This window comes from Mustela nivalis (assembly GCF_964662115.1).
Source record: "Mustela nivalis genome assembly, chromosome: 4".
NCBI classification, from domain to species: domain Eukaryota; kingdom Metazoa; phylum Chordata; class Mammalia; order Carnivora; family Mustelidae; genus Mustela; species Mustela nivalis.
Window position 1 is genome coordinate 145504796 of NC_139023.1, and position 15409 is coordinate 145520204.

Here is a 15409-nt window from a genome sequence, read left to right on the forward strand (position 1 = left end):
TTAAAAGCAAGGCAAGTCTGTAACCATCTAGTTGAAGCAGGAATATGATGGGATAAAGGCTAAAAACCTACACTAAGATGAATAAACCTTTCAAACCTTGACTTCTTCCTCTAATATACATTTGTGCTGTGATTAATCACTGGTCATAGATGATACTTAATATTTGCATAGTTTTGTATTGGTAACAGGTGGAATGGGACAAAATATAGCAAATGAGTATGTACTATCAGGGTTCAGTCAGGAGAGATGAATGACATAGTAATTTGAACAGGGAAAGTTCTATATAAAGAATTATTAACTGTAACAGAGGGTTAGAGTAATGAGGGACCGTCTAGCAAGAGGTGAAGAGAGTGCTAAAGGATACGTGAATAGCAGATGTTGGGAGCAGCCATCGCTCACGGGGTTGAGATAGAGCCCCAAGGAAGGGGGCCTCATTGGTGTTGACATGCAGACTTTGTGGGAAATCACATGGCCTTATCACTGGATCACCAAGTTTGCTAAGGTGCCACACTGGTGAAACTTGCTGGAAATCCACCCCCTGGCATGCTGGAAGGTGTTCATGGAGAAAGATCTTGCCACCAGCTCTCAGATGCAGTCACCCGGGAGGCGCCATGAAAAGCTGTTTATTGGAAGGTACCATATGCTATTGGCCCCAAGTGTTGCTGGCCACTGCTAAAGCCTGGGGAGGGAAGAGTGCCCTGCAGCCAGGAAGCCCCTTTTTTCCCCAGCATGCTCACAACCCCTCTACTGACAATGCTTAAGGAGGAAGGAGAAAGTCCATTATTCTAGAGCAGGCAATGAAAGATAGATTTGGAGGTGGGAGGCAATAAATTAGTAATTGGTACAAAGCATTTACGAAATTTTCTTAAATACTCCTTCTGAAGAATACCCTCCATCAACCTCATTCTGCCATACTTAAATACAACCTAGTCACAGGAGGAGGAGGACAGAAAGTGTCCAAGAGGCTCTGCAAATTCTACAGGTGAAAGGACATGACTTAAAAACGTAAAAGGAAGGGTTGGAAATCCTGCCACTAGAAGAGCTCAGAATAGATGACTGAAGATGGAAATTTGGTAGTCTCTTACTTAGATCTGGGGAGTAGCATGGTAATACATTACTAGGTGACCTCTAGCTGTACAGACACAGTGGAAAGTACATCCAAAGTAGATTTGTGTTTTTATGAAAATGTGCTACATAGTCTAAGAGAAAGAAACTCAGATGTTTATTTTATATGGAAATTCATTCACTGGAATAGGAGGCTTTATCAGTGGTTATAGGTGCAGGCAGTTTGAAAAACAAGTATGACATGCTCAAACTGAGATGAATTAAAAATTTTTAATTAAGAAGATAGTAAGGGTTGCTCTTTTCCGTGGCGCCTCAGAAGCGGTAGACTGCTTCAGGATGAAGCTGAACATCTCTTTCCCAGCTACTGGTTGCCAGAAACTCATTGAAGTGGATGATGAACGCAAACTTCGTACCTTTTATGAGAAGCGTATGGCCACAGAAGTTGCTGCGGACGCCCTCGGTGAAGAATGGAAGGGTTATGTGGTCCCAATCAGTGGTGGCAATGACAAACAAGGCTTCCCCATGAAGCAAGGTGTCTTGACCCATGGCCATGTCCACCTGCTGCTGAGTAAGGGGCATTCCTGCTACAGACCAAGGAGGACGGGAGAGAGAAAGCGCAAATCTGTTCGAGTTGCATCGTGGATGCCAATCTCAGTGTTCTCAACTTGGTCATTGTAAAGAAAGGGGAGAAGGATATTCCTGGACTCACTGATACTACTGTGCCTCGACGCCTGGGGCCCAAAAGAGCCAGCAGAATCCGCAAACTCTTCAATCTCTCTAAAGAAGATGATGTCCGCCGGTATGTTGTGAGAAAGCCCTTAAACAAAGAAGGTAAGAAACCTAGAACCAAAGCGCCCAAGATACAGCATCTTGTTACTCCACGTGTCCTCCAACACAAACGTCGGCGTGTTGCTTTGAAGAAACAGCGCACTAAGAAAAACACGAAGAGGCTGCAGAATATGCTAAACTTTTGGCCAAGAGAATGAAGGAGGCCAAAGAAAAACGCCAGGAACAGATTGCCAAGAGACGGAGGCTGTCCTCTCTGAGAGCTTCTACCTCTAAGTCTGAGTCCAGTCAAAAATGAGATTTTCTAAGAGTGACAAATAAATAAGATTAGACATTTAATCCAAAAAAAAAAAAAAAAAGAAGAAGATAGTAAGGGGTTGAACTGAAGAGCAAAACTTAGCAATTTTTTTTCCTTTTTGGTTCAGTCTTCTGTTCAGAAGTAGATGCCCCTCCATGTTACAACTATCAGAGCACAGTACTGTCTCCATCAGAGTCCAATGCGGGGGCGGGGGGCGGACAAAAGATGAAGAAAAACAGGGAGTATGTTAACAGGGAGATTTTACAGAGAGAACTGGTTACTCGAGGCTTGTAGAACTGAACACAAGAGTGGAATAAGAAGACCATCCAGAGCTAAAGGCAGAAGCAGCAGCTACACCTAGGTCTGGGGAAACAGAAGAGAAGATCTCGGGATTACCATTCACTCCGAGGAGGAAGGGAACCTTTGGATCAGGCCTCTGAGAAGTGTCTGTGGCCTGGGCTACCTCTGAGGGGCTGATCAAGCTGAGGCAATTGACAGAAGCTTGGCCAACACAGTTAGAAACAGCTCCAAATTGAGAAAGAAGTCTTCTTCCTCCACCCATCTTCTACTCCGGCTCTGGAACCGGCAGAATTTAACACCAGCTGGCAAAGGAGTCTGCGAAAGGTAATCAGCACAGTCCCAGTGGCAGCATCAATACAGAAGCTTTGAAAGGGTGCATTTGGGGCTGAGATAAATAGTCAGTCCGGTGAGCTATCTAGCTAAAGGACATCGTTTAAGAATTTTTTTCCTTGGGGACTCCTGGGTGGCTCAGTTGGTTAAGCACCTGACTTGGGCTCAGGTCATGATCCCCAGGTCCTGGGATCAAGCCCAGTGGGTCCCTTCTCAGTGGTGAGTCTGCTTGCCCCTCTCCCTCTGCCCCTACTCCACTCATGCTCTCTCTCAAATAAATAAATAAAATCCTTTTAAAAAAAGAATTTTTTCTTGGGGCACCTGAGTGGCTCAGTTGGTTGAGCAGCTGACTCTCAGTTTCTGCTCAGGTCGTGGGTCATGAGATCAAGTCCCATGTCACCCCATGCTCAGTGCGGCGTCAGCTTGAAGATTCTCTCCCTCTACCCCTCCCCCCACACACAAGTGGGCTCGCTCACCCTCTCTAGCTCTCTCTCTCTCTCCCTCTCTCAAATAAATAAACAAATCTTTTTTTTTTTTTAAAGATTTTATTTATTTATTTGACAGAGAGAAATCACAAGTAGATGGAGAGGCAGGCAGAGAGAGAGGGAAGCAGGCTCTCCGCTGAGCAGAGAGCCCGATGCGGGACTCGATCCCAGGCCTCTGAGATCATGACCTGAGCCGAAGGCAGCGGCTTAACCCACTGAGCCACCCAGGCGCCCATAAATAAACAAATCTTAAAAAAAAGAAAGAAAACAGTAAATTTGGGCGCAGGAAACCCAGGAATAAAAGTTAGTCATAAAATTTAGCGCAGGAATAAAATTTAGTCATTTTATAAAGCTGAACCTCGTGGTAGCCCTGAAGGCAAATCATAGTAAAATGCATTCATTTTTGGCTTTTAAAGTTTATTTTAAATACTTATACTCCATTTTATTTATTTGTTTGTAATAGCTCTATTAAAGTGTAATTCATATGCCATAAAATTCACCCCTTTAAAGAGCATAATTTCAAGGTTTTTACTATAGTCATAGAGATGTGCAAACTTTACCATGATCTAATTTTATTTATTTTTTATTTTTTTATGATCTAATTTTAGAACACTTTCATCTCCCCTCCAAAACCATACCTATTAGCACTCACTCCCCATTCTTTGCATCCTGCAAAGAAAACTACTTTCTGTCTCTATGGATTTGCCTATTCTGAACATTTCAAGTGAATGGAACTCTCTACATGTGGACTTTTGTAACAGGCTTACTTCACTTGGCATAATGTTTCCAAGGTCCATTCATCTTGTGGCATACATCAGAACTTTCATTTTTATTACTAAAATAGAATTGCATTAAAGGGCTATCTTATATTTTGTTTACTCATTCATCATTTGATGGACATTTGCATTGTTTCTAGTTTTGGCTATGATGAATAATGTCTGTATGAACATTAGAGTACAAGTTTTGTGAGGACATGCGTTTTTAATTTTCTTGAATATACCTTAAATAGAATTGCGAAGTGGTGTGGTAGTTTCTGTTTTCTAATGTCTTCAGCAGTGTATGAGGGATCCAGTTTCTCTACATTCTTACCAAAACTTGTGACTGGCTGTCTTTTTGATTGTAACCAAATCTAGTGGATGTGAAGTAGTATTCCACTGTGGTTTTGATCTACATATCCATAATGAATAAAGAGTATCTTTTCATGTGCTTATTGGTTATTTATATGGCTTTTGGAGAAACAAATAGGGATTGTGTTGAGTCAGTAGATGAATTTGTGGAGTATTACCACCTTAGCAATATATATATATATATATAATATAATATATACAATATAATGTAATATATATTATAATATAGCAATATAATATGTCTTTTGACCCATGAATATGTGATATCTTTTGATGCATTTGTGTTTTCTTTTGTTTCTTTTTATACTTTTTTTTTTTAAGTAGGCCCCACATCCAGCATGAGATTTGAACTCATGGTTCTGAGATCAAAAGAGTTGCTCTAGGGGACCCTGGGTGACTCAGTCTTTAAGCAACTGCCCTTGGCTCAGGTCATGATCCCAAGGTCCTAGGATCGAGCCCCGCATCAGGCTCTCTGCTCAGTGGGAAGCCTGCTTCTCCCTCTCCCACTTCCTCTGCTTGTGCTCCCTTTCTCACTGTGTTTCTCTCTGTCAAATAAATTAAAAAGAAATCTTTAAAAGAAAAATGAGGAACTGAGGTTTAGAAAAATTAAAAAAAAAAAAAAAAAAGAATTGCTCTACTGACTGAGCCAGTCAGGTGCTCCATTCTTTAATTTCTTCTAAAAAAATTTTTTTAAACAACTTTATAATCCACATATTACATAACTCACAACTTAAATTGTACAATTTAATGATTTTTTAAAAAAGATTTTAATTATTTGACAGAGAGAGATCACAAGTGGGCAGAGAGGCAGAGAGAGAGAGGAGGAAGCAGGCTCCCAGCAGAGCAGAGAGCCCGATGCAGGACTCGATCCCAGGACCCTGAGATCATGACCTGAGCTGAAGGCAGAGGCTTAACCCACTGAGCCACCCAGGCGCCCAACAATTTAATGATTTTTAATACAAAGCTATGACACTATCACCACAACTAATTAATATTCATCATCCTTGGGATACCTGGGTGTCTCAGTCATTAAGTGTCTGCCTTGACTCTGGTCTTGATTCCAGGGTCCTGGGATTGAGTCCCTTACCAGGCTCCCACTGAGTCTCCCTCTCCCATTCCCCCTATTTGTATTCCTTCTCTCACTGTCTCTCTCTCTCTCTGTCGAATAAATAAAATCTTTAAAAGAAAAAAATTAATATTCATCACCCTCAAAGAAACCCTGCATGCATTAGTACTTCCTTCATACTTTTTCCTAACCTCTCACTTGTAGCCTGAGGCAAACATTTATCTTTCTGTCCCTATGGCTTGACCTCTTTTGGAGATTTCCTATAAATCATACAATATGTAGTCTTTTGTTACTGACTTCTTTCACTTAACACAATGTTTTTAACATGTATCATTACCTCTCTATTTTTTATTGCCGAATAATAGGCCATTATATGGATATGACACATTTTACTTATTTATCCATCAGTCGATGATGGACATTGCGATTTCTCTCACTTTTTGGCTATTATGAATAATGCTGCTTCGAATACTCATATATAGGTTTTGATACAGATATCTGTGCCTCCTTTAGTTTCTTTTAGCAATGTTTGTAGTTTGAGTGTCTTAAACTTCTTTTCTTAATTTCTAAGATTTTATTATTTTTGATGTTGTAAATAGAATTGTTTTCTTAATGTCATTTTTAGATTGTTTATTGCTAATGTATAGAAATAAAATTAATTTCTGTATTGGTCTTGTATCCTGCAACCTTGCTGAACTTGTTTATTAAATCTTAGAATTTTCTGAAGGATTCCATTTTTTTTCTGTTTTCTTTTTTTCCCCATTTTATTTTTTCAAAGTAAAAATGTGTCTTTGGTATGTATCCCATATATACCCTTCCTCTATTTTGAGGAAAACTTTTCTCTCCATTTACAACTCTATTGGTCAACCTTTGTTTAAACCCTTGTTCCTCTTACACTACCATTATTTTTGTGTATATTGTGAATTGGGTCACTGCAAGATTTGCTGAACAAATCTTCAAGTAAAAGTATATTCATGCAAACTGATGAACAAATGTGGATCAAAATATAAAAGTAATGAGGCAGTTTCTCAAAATTAGAAGTTTGTGAAGAATGATTATTTTTGTTTTTTTAAAACATTTTATTTATTTATTTGACACACAGAGAGAGAGACAGTGAGAGAGGAAACATAAGCAGGGAGAGTGGAAGAGAGAGAAGAAGGCTTCTCGCTGAGCAGGGAGCCCAATGCAGGGCTCAATCCCAGGACCCAAGGATCATGACTTGAGCCAAAGGCAGATATCTAATGACTGAGCCACCTAGGTGCCCCAAGAATGATCTTTGTATACACTAATTTCTGATAGTCCATTGCCACATGGTGGAAAGAAAGCCAAGGGCATTTCTAAAAGATAGGCTGGATGCCTCAAGAAGACATGACAGAAAAAGATGCAGAGATGATTAGGATCAGCCAACATTGTACAGCACTCTTGGAGTTAAAATCAGGAAAATCTGGACTTACTTGGTGACCCAAACTGAAGAATCTATTTAAAAAAATAGAAATACTCACTGTGTTGTTCTGTATTTGTTTTCAAATTATTACTTTGGATGTCAGATGGAATCACAAAGAATTTTATTTACCTTTTCTCCTAAAATGACCAAAAATCCAGACAAAGCATATGAAACCATGGACATTAAACAACAAAGACACTGGACATTAGACAACAAAGGACAATAGTCACTAAAAGATGGGAAATAGATTATCTGAGTTCAATGATTATCCTAGCTTAATGTTTTCAGAGAGGTTTCAGGCTATGGTATAAGGACAGAGAACTCAAGCAAAGCCCAGGGACTCGCCAAGCTGAGGAGATGGGGCACAGAGTCCGGAAAGACCAAGGCTGCTACAATTCACTGGACAGTTTACAAGAGAGGAGAGAGCTACACAGAGAAAGAACTATGGCAGATTTGTGGAGTCCCATCTTACCAATGCATGGATAGGAGGAAACTATCCAAGATCAAGGAAAGAACTACCTGAAAAGATTAGAGAGAATAATGCCCAGTGTAAACAGAGGGCATGGAAGAGTCCTGTATCCCACCAGTCAGACTGGAAAACTTTAAAATTCTTGGGACACAGGGTACTATACTCAGAAAGGTTTTGCCTTAGAGTGGGGATCTGAAGCTAAATGCTGCTTTGATCCCATCTAACAAACTTTAAAAGACCCCCCAATATTTGAATAAATATTCAACCATAGAAGATACACAGACAATATAAAAGCATACTGAGGATACTCAATATTATTTATCATTAGGGAAATTCATGTTAAAATCACAATGAGGTGTGCCTGGCTGGCTCAGTCTGAAGAGTATTTCATCCTCAGTCTTGGGGTCTATATTCTAGCCCTACATTGGGTGTAGAGATTATTAAAACAAAAAGTAAAACTTAAAAAAAATCATGATGAGATGTAACTGTTTACCTATTAGAATAACTAAAATTAAAATGTATGACCATACCAAGTGTTGGTGAGAATGTAGAGGAAATGGAACTTTTATAAACTGCTGGTGGGAATGTAAAATGAAACAACCTACTTAGAAGACAGGTTGGCAGTGTGATTCTGGCACCAATTCCAATGTGTGCTTTTTTCACATCACCAAGCAATTTTCTGATACCAGCTAGATGTCATGTAATTCAACTGAATTCAGGTACTATCTACCCAAAGATAATATCAATCCCAGAGGGTGAGGGCACAGTCCTACAAGACTGTCACTCACCTGCTCACCCACTTCTGACACAATCACAAGACCAGGTGTCACTGGTACTTCTGACCAATCTGCTACAGACCGGAGGTTCTAAAGACTCTTCTCCCTGAGTTTGACTAATATGCTAGAGCTGCTCCAAGAATTCAGGAAACATTTTAATTAGTAGATAATCAGTTTATTATAAAAGGTTAACTGGGGGGGGGGTGTGCCTGGGTGGCTTAGTTCGTTGAGTGTCTGACTCTTGATTTCAGCTCAGGTCATGATCTCAGGGTCCTGGGATTGAGCCCTGAATCAGGCTCCATGCTCAGCGTAGGGTCTGCTTGAGATTCTCTCTCTCCCTCTCCCTCAGACCCTCTCTGCTCTCTCCCTCAAATAAATAAATAAATAAACCTTAAAAATTTTTTTTTAAATAAAATAAAATAAAATGGTAACAAGGAACAGCCAGATGCAGGAGATGTGTAAAGCAAAGTATAGGAAGAGAGGCATGAAGCTTCCATGCTCTTGAGAGTTTTCTCCCTGAGTCTACAGGTGCTCACCAACAAAGAAGCTTTCCAAACATCCTTTGGTCTTTTAAATGGAGATTTCATTATCTGGTATGATTGATTAAATCATTAGCTATTGGTGATTAAGCTCAATCTTCAACCTGTGCCTACTTCCCAGAGGTGGGGGTGGAATTAAAAGTTCTAACCTTCCATTTTTTATTGTTTCTTCCTTAGGTTACCCAGGGACTGCCCAAAAGCCACCTCATTAACATAACAAAGACACCTTTATCCCTTTTTTCACTTAGGAAATTCTAACGGTTTTAGAATCTCTTTGCCAGGTACTGAGAGGGACAAAGACCAAATGTGTATTTCTTATAATAAATCACCATATAACAAGCAATTTCTTTAAAAAGTTTATGCACACATCTACCATATGACCTAGCTATTATACTCCTCAGTAATTTGCCTCAGAGAAATGTGGAGTTCACAGCAGCTTTCTTTTTAACTGCCCAAACTGGAAATAACCCAAATGTCCAACAACAGGGAAATGGATGAACAATGTGTAGTGGGTCCAGACAGTGAAATAAACTCAGGAACAAAAAGACATGAACTATTGGCACAAGAAAGGATCAATCTCAAAGTAATTATGCTGACTAAATGAAGTCAGGTAAAAAAGAGTTCATATTGAAAGAGTTCCACTCATGTAAGCCTCTAAAATGCAAACTTACATGCGACTGTTTTAAGCTGTGAAGTTCTAATCCTCATTACCCCAGAATGTAACTGTACTTGGAGATAGGGTCTTAAAAGAGGCAATAAGTTAAAACGAAGTCATCAGTGTGAACCCCAATCCAATCTGATTAATAATTTCCTAGAAGGAAATTTCTACTCAGATGGGTACAGAGTGAAAAACTTGTGAAGTCATAGGGAGAAGATAACTGTCTATAAATCACGGGAAAAGGCCTCAAAAGAAATGAACTCTAAGCATACTTTGATCTCGGACTTTTAGGCTCCAGAATCGTGAAAAAATAAATTTCTGTTGTTTAAGCCACCAGTCTGTGGTATTTTATTATTAGCCCTAGTAGACTAATGCAGTAGCAGAAAGCGCATTAGTAGTTACATGGAGAGTTGAGGGTTAGGAGGGATGGGGGTAAAGGGTTACAAAGGGCAAGAGGGAACTTAGAGGAATAATGGATATGTTCACTGTTTTGACTGTGGTTATGGTTTCATGGCTATATACATACAGTACACCAAAGAGTTACCGAACTGTACACTTTAAATACATACAATACGGGGCGCCTGGGTGGCTCAGTTGGCTAAGCGTCTGCCTTCAACTCAGGTCATGATTCCAGGATCCTGGGATTGAGCCCTGCATCGGGCTCCCTGCTTAGCACAGAGCCTGCTTCTCTTTCTCCCTCTGCCTGCCACTCTGCTTACTTGTGCTCTTTATCTCTCTGTCAAATAAATTTAAAAAAATTTTTAAAAATTTAAAAAAATGTTTAAATACATTTATTGTGTGTCAATTGCATCCTTCATAAAGCCATTAAAATTTATTTTTACTTAACTTTTATACCACTTTTAAGAGTAGAATTTTCTATATCAATATTGGTTGGTTTATTGTACATTTTTGTATTTTTTATGAACGATGTCTTATTATATATTCCTTTTTTTGCCTTATTATATATTATTTTAATTCAAAAATATTGATCCTGCATTTTGCAACCGTCTTAAGAAATGTAACTTGAGGGGCACCTGGGTGGCTCAGTGAATTAAAGCCTCTGCCTTCGGCTTGGGTCACGATCCTAGGATACTGGGGTAGAGCCCCACATTGGGCTCTCTGCTCAGCAGGGAGCCTCCACCCCCCCCCCAGCCCCCTGCCCTCGCCTCTGCCTACTTGTGATCTGTCAAATAACTAAAATCTTAAAAAAAAAAAAAAAAGAAAAGAAATGTAATTTGACCTTTAGATATCTTTGTCTGATAGTATTCCGTATAAAATAATAAGCACAACATTAAAATTGGAGTCTTTTAAGAATTCTTCATGATGATCTAGGAATTATAAGCTTGGGAGTTTATTTCCTCCTCTCACATTAATTTAAAAGTCCGTGATTTCCTTTTCTTGAATGGCGTACACTGTCCCCTGCCACCATCCCAATTTTCAGATGTTCCCAGACCTGCTGGCTGATCTTTAGAATCACCTGGGGAAAATGATAAAAGAGATTCCTGTGTCCTATCCCTTGTGACTCTAGCTCAAGAAACCTGGGATGAAGTTCAAAATCCTTGTTTTTAAACTTTTTAATTTTTTTAAAAGATTTTATTTATTTATTTGAGAGAGAAAGTGGGAAACAGAGAGAGAGAGAACTCACAAGAACCATGGAGAGGGGTAGTGGGAGAGAGAAAAGCAGACTCCCCACTGAGTAGGGGGCCTGACTCTGGGCTCAGTCTCAGCATCCTGGTATCATGACCTGAGTCTAATAACTAAGGCAGATGCTTATTCACCCAGCAAACTATAGTTTGCATAATTATAAAATTTCATTCTAAATATTTTCCTCATTAAGAGATTAATTGGAAATACATAAAAATATTTAATGAATATTTGTTGAAATATTCATCCAAATATGCAAAGAAAACGTTCTTAGATAGTTGGGAAATGCAAAATAATCTTAAATTCTACAAAGCTACAAAGAATTTATAATCCCACTGGAGATCTAAAGTTAATTCTCTGCAATGTGACTTTATGAGTTTGCTTTGGTGAGGGTGGGAACTGAGAGGTGGTAATGGAAGGAGAGGTAAAAAAAAGACTGGATATGTGTGGAGGTTTATCTAGAGAGATGAGGGACTCTGATTAGCTGTTTGTACAAGAGCCTCAGGCTACTGTGAGATGGCATAGTCTTTCCAGCTTGGGCAATGCCGTGTGCTCACCTCACAAGGAAGTGACAGTTATGATAGGAAACTAAACCATCATTTGACCCTTTTTAAAAAATTTTCAAAATTAAGATATTTTACTTTATTTTTATTAACATACAATGTATTATTTGCTTCAGAGTTCAGGTCTGTGAATCATTAGTCTTACACAAGTCACAGCACTCACCACAGCACATACCCTCCCCAATGTCCATAACCCAGACACCTTATCCCCCCACACCCAAACCCCAGCAACCCTCAGTTTGTTTCCTGAGATTAAGAGTCTCTTATGGTTTGTCTCCCTCCCTGGTCCCATTTTGTTTCACTTTTTCCTTCCCTATCCCCTATGACGCCCTGCCCTGTCTCTCAAATTCCATCATTTGACTTTTCCAATCATAGTGATAATAAGGTTTCAGGACTACAGTCCAAGCACTGTGGTTTGGAACTCAGTGTTATTCCGTGAAGCACAGATGGGCGTTCTCTCTCCTCTCCTCCAAGTATTCATACCAGGCCTGGGCAAGGGTCTCGTGGCATATACCTGCTTTAGTCTGACAGAGCAGTCAAGCAGCAAAGCACCTGGGTAGTTAGCTAAAATGGCCAGAGGGAGATGCTCCCCCATATGGAGCCTGAGGGTGGGATGGAAAGGACGTAGCCACCTTAGCTGTTGGGATCTCCAACCAAACTTCTTGCAAGATCTTTCTCTAGGTTTGCTCACCTGGCACTTGCTTGTCAGTTGGCACCAGGGACACACCCATTTGTCCTCCTTCTCTCCCTTCCTCCCTCCTTTTTTCTTTATCTCTCTCTCTCTCTTTTATAAGTTCTTGAATTAAGCTTGAGAAATAATAAGCCAAAACAAACAAACAAAAAAATTATTTTATTTAACTATAGGAAAGTGTCTGCCTTTTTCTGTCAGGGCTAGTGGAGCATGACCTTGAAACACTTTCCTGTGGTAAGAAGAAATATTTGCTGTTTTGGGAGAAGGTGTCCCACCTCCACTATTCATTTGATCCTTTTCATGGACGTAGGAAAATGTAGAATAACTGAATAATTTGTGCTGTATTAAAATATTTTTGGGGGGTGCCTGGGTGGCTTAGTGGGTTAAAGCCACTGTCTTCGGCTCAGGTCATGATCCCAGGATCCTGGAATCGAGCCCCTCATCGGGCTCTCTGTTTCGTGGGGAGCCTGCTTCCCCCTCTCTCTCTGCCTGCCTCTCTGCCTACTTGTGATCTCTCTCTGTCAAATAAATAAATAAAATCTTAAAAAAAAAAAGTTTCAGAAGTTAATGTTAACAAGTTCCTTTGAAAGTGAATTTCTGTAAATAAGGGTCTGGTTTAAAGTCATAGGATCCTTTAACCTCATTTGAACATTGAGCTATATTTGGGGATTTGGCCTACAGAGGGTCTGTCTTGGATTAGGTCTCTAAATACCTAAAGGATTTCCTTTAACAGGCCCAGGGTCAGATACAACAGGTGTTTCACTTCTAATTTTGGAAACAGAAGCAGCCAAACCATAGTGACGCTGTTCTTCACTCATTCAGCAGGAGTGAGAACAGTAATTTTGCCAAGATGTCAAATGTAGGAAACACTGGAGATGTATTACTCTTCTAATACTTCTGATAACAAACCAAAATTTTAGAAGACAACATAGAATTTTGATGATTTCTGATACAGGCTTCTGTTTTCTTAGTATTTAATGAATTTGTTTTAAAATGTTGAAAGTACACTTTAGTGTCAGGTTCTATACTAGAATGTTTATTTAAATGATCATGTTCATTCTTATTTTGATTATACTATTGTCAGTGAATTAAATTTTTATAATGGAAAATAAAGACATGGTAGGTACAATAAAGAATATATCTGGTTTCCTTTTCTTTTCAAAGTATTCACAGGAATTTTGGGGCTTTAGAAGATGGTGATATTACTTTATTAAAAATACATATGTAAGTACATTTAAATAAGATTAAAATTGGATAGGCTTTAAAATAAAAAATATGCTTTGAAATACAGCCACCCAAAATGAAATTATTAAGCATATAAATGTGAGCAAAACTTTGTATTTGAATGCTGTTTTTTTTTTTTTTTAAAGATTTTATTTATTTATTTGACAGAGAGAAATCACAAGTAGATGGAGAGGCAGGCAGAGAGAGAGAGGGAAGCAGGCTCCCTGCTGAGCAGAGAGCCCGATGTGGGGCTCGATCCCAGGACCCTGGGATCACAACCCGAGCCGAAGGCAGCGGCTTAACCCACTGAGCCACCCAGGTGCCCCTTGAATGCTGTTTTAAAAATTAAAGCAATGTAGAGGCATCTAGGTGGCTCAGTTGGTTAGGTCTCTGCCTTCAGCTCAGGTCATGATCCCAGGGTCCTGGTATGGAATCCCACATAGGGCTCTCTGCTGGGTGGGGAGTCCTGCTCCCCCACCCCTCTGCCTACTTGTGATCTCTCTCTGTCAAATAAATAAGTAAAATCTTAAAAAAAAAGTTAAAGCAATGTAGAGGCGCCTGGGTGGCTCAGTCGGTTAAGTGGCTGCCTTCAGCTCAGGTCATAATCCCAGGGTCCTGGGATCTAGTTCAGCAAAGTGCTTGCTGCTTGGCGGGGAGTCTGCTTCTCTCTCTTCCTCCGACTGCTGCTCTGCATACTGGTACTCTCTATCTCTCTGTCAAATAAATAAACAAAATCTTTACAAAAATATCAAAGCAATGTAATTATGAACTTTTCCTTTTTTTAAAAAATATTTATTTATTTATTTTAGAGAAAGAGTATGTACACAGGGGAAGGGGCAGTTGGAAAGAATCTCAAGCAGATTCCCCCTTTCCCTTGGAGCATAGAGCCGAACACAGGGCTCAGTCTCAGGACCCTGAGGTCATGCCCCCAGAGGAAATCAAGAGTGAGATGCTCAAGTACTGAGCCACCACGTGTCTGAAACATTTCAACTACAAAACAAGGTTGATAAATTTTCAAACCTGAAGTTCCTGCAGATATACATTTCTAATATGGCCTAAAGATATGCACCAATGCAATCTTAACATGATATATACAGTAGATTCCCCATGAATACATACTGAACATGAGGTTAGCTTTAGAAATTTTTTTTTTTAAGATTTTATTTATTTACTTGACAGACACAGATCACAAGTAGGCAGAGAGGCAGGCAGAGAGAGAGGAGGACGCAGGCTCCCCGCCAAGCAGCGAGCACTATGCTGAACTAGATCCCAAGACCCTGGGATCATGACCTGAGCCGAAGGCAGAGGATTTAACCCACTGAGCCACCCAGGTGCCCCTAGAAATTCTTATTGAAGAATTTCTTATTTTATTATTTAATAAAATATATATTAGAAAAGACATAGTTTTCTTTTGACATATTAGAAAGTCTGCTGCTTGTAATACTAATACTATAGAACCTACTCATTTCAGGAAGCCAATATTTAAGCTCTACAGTTTGGATTTTACTTTGAATTCCTCTGTATGTTTAAAAGGCAAAACATGTTAAGTTTTTTTTTTTTTCTTGACAGAGAGCGAAAGAATGAGAAGGGTGGGTAAGGGCAGGGGGAGAGGAGAAGCAGACTCCCCGCTGAGCAAGAAGCCCCATTACAGGGCAAAACGTTTAAAAAAAACAAACAAGCCCTGTTGTAAGTAGTGGCAAACTTGGTGTAATTCTTTCTGAGTGAAATAAGAAATATATATATGCAAAATAATTATTTTTAAGGAAAGAGAAGCAGTAGATTTGATTTGAAACTAGATTTTTCTAAAGAATGATTCTGAAGTCGTTTTCTACAAAATGTACAAAATTTAATATTAGGGGAAGAAATTCATTTAGGTCACAGTAACTTTTGTGTTCTTGAAAAACAGCACAATTAGACATAGACTCTAAACACTGAGGATTCAAA

The 15409-nt window shown here is 39.4% G+C and overlaps 1 pseudogene across 1 annotated transcript; it reads left to right on the forward strand.

The window, feature by feature from the left end:
- Positions 1–1368: 1368 nt before the first annotated feature.
- Positions 1369–2181, forward strand: LOC309863783 (small ribosomal subunit protein eS6 pseudogene; annotated as a pseudogene). The gene has a single exon. The product of its transcript is annotated as a small ribosomal subunit protein eS6 pseudogene (transcript).
- The last annotated feature ends 13228 nt before the right edge of the window (positions 2182–15409 follow it).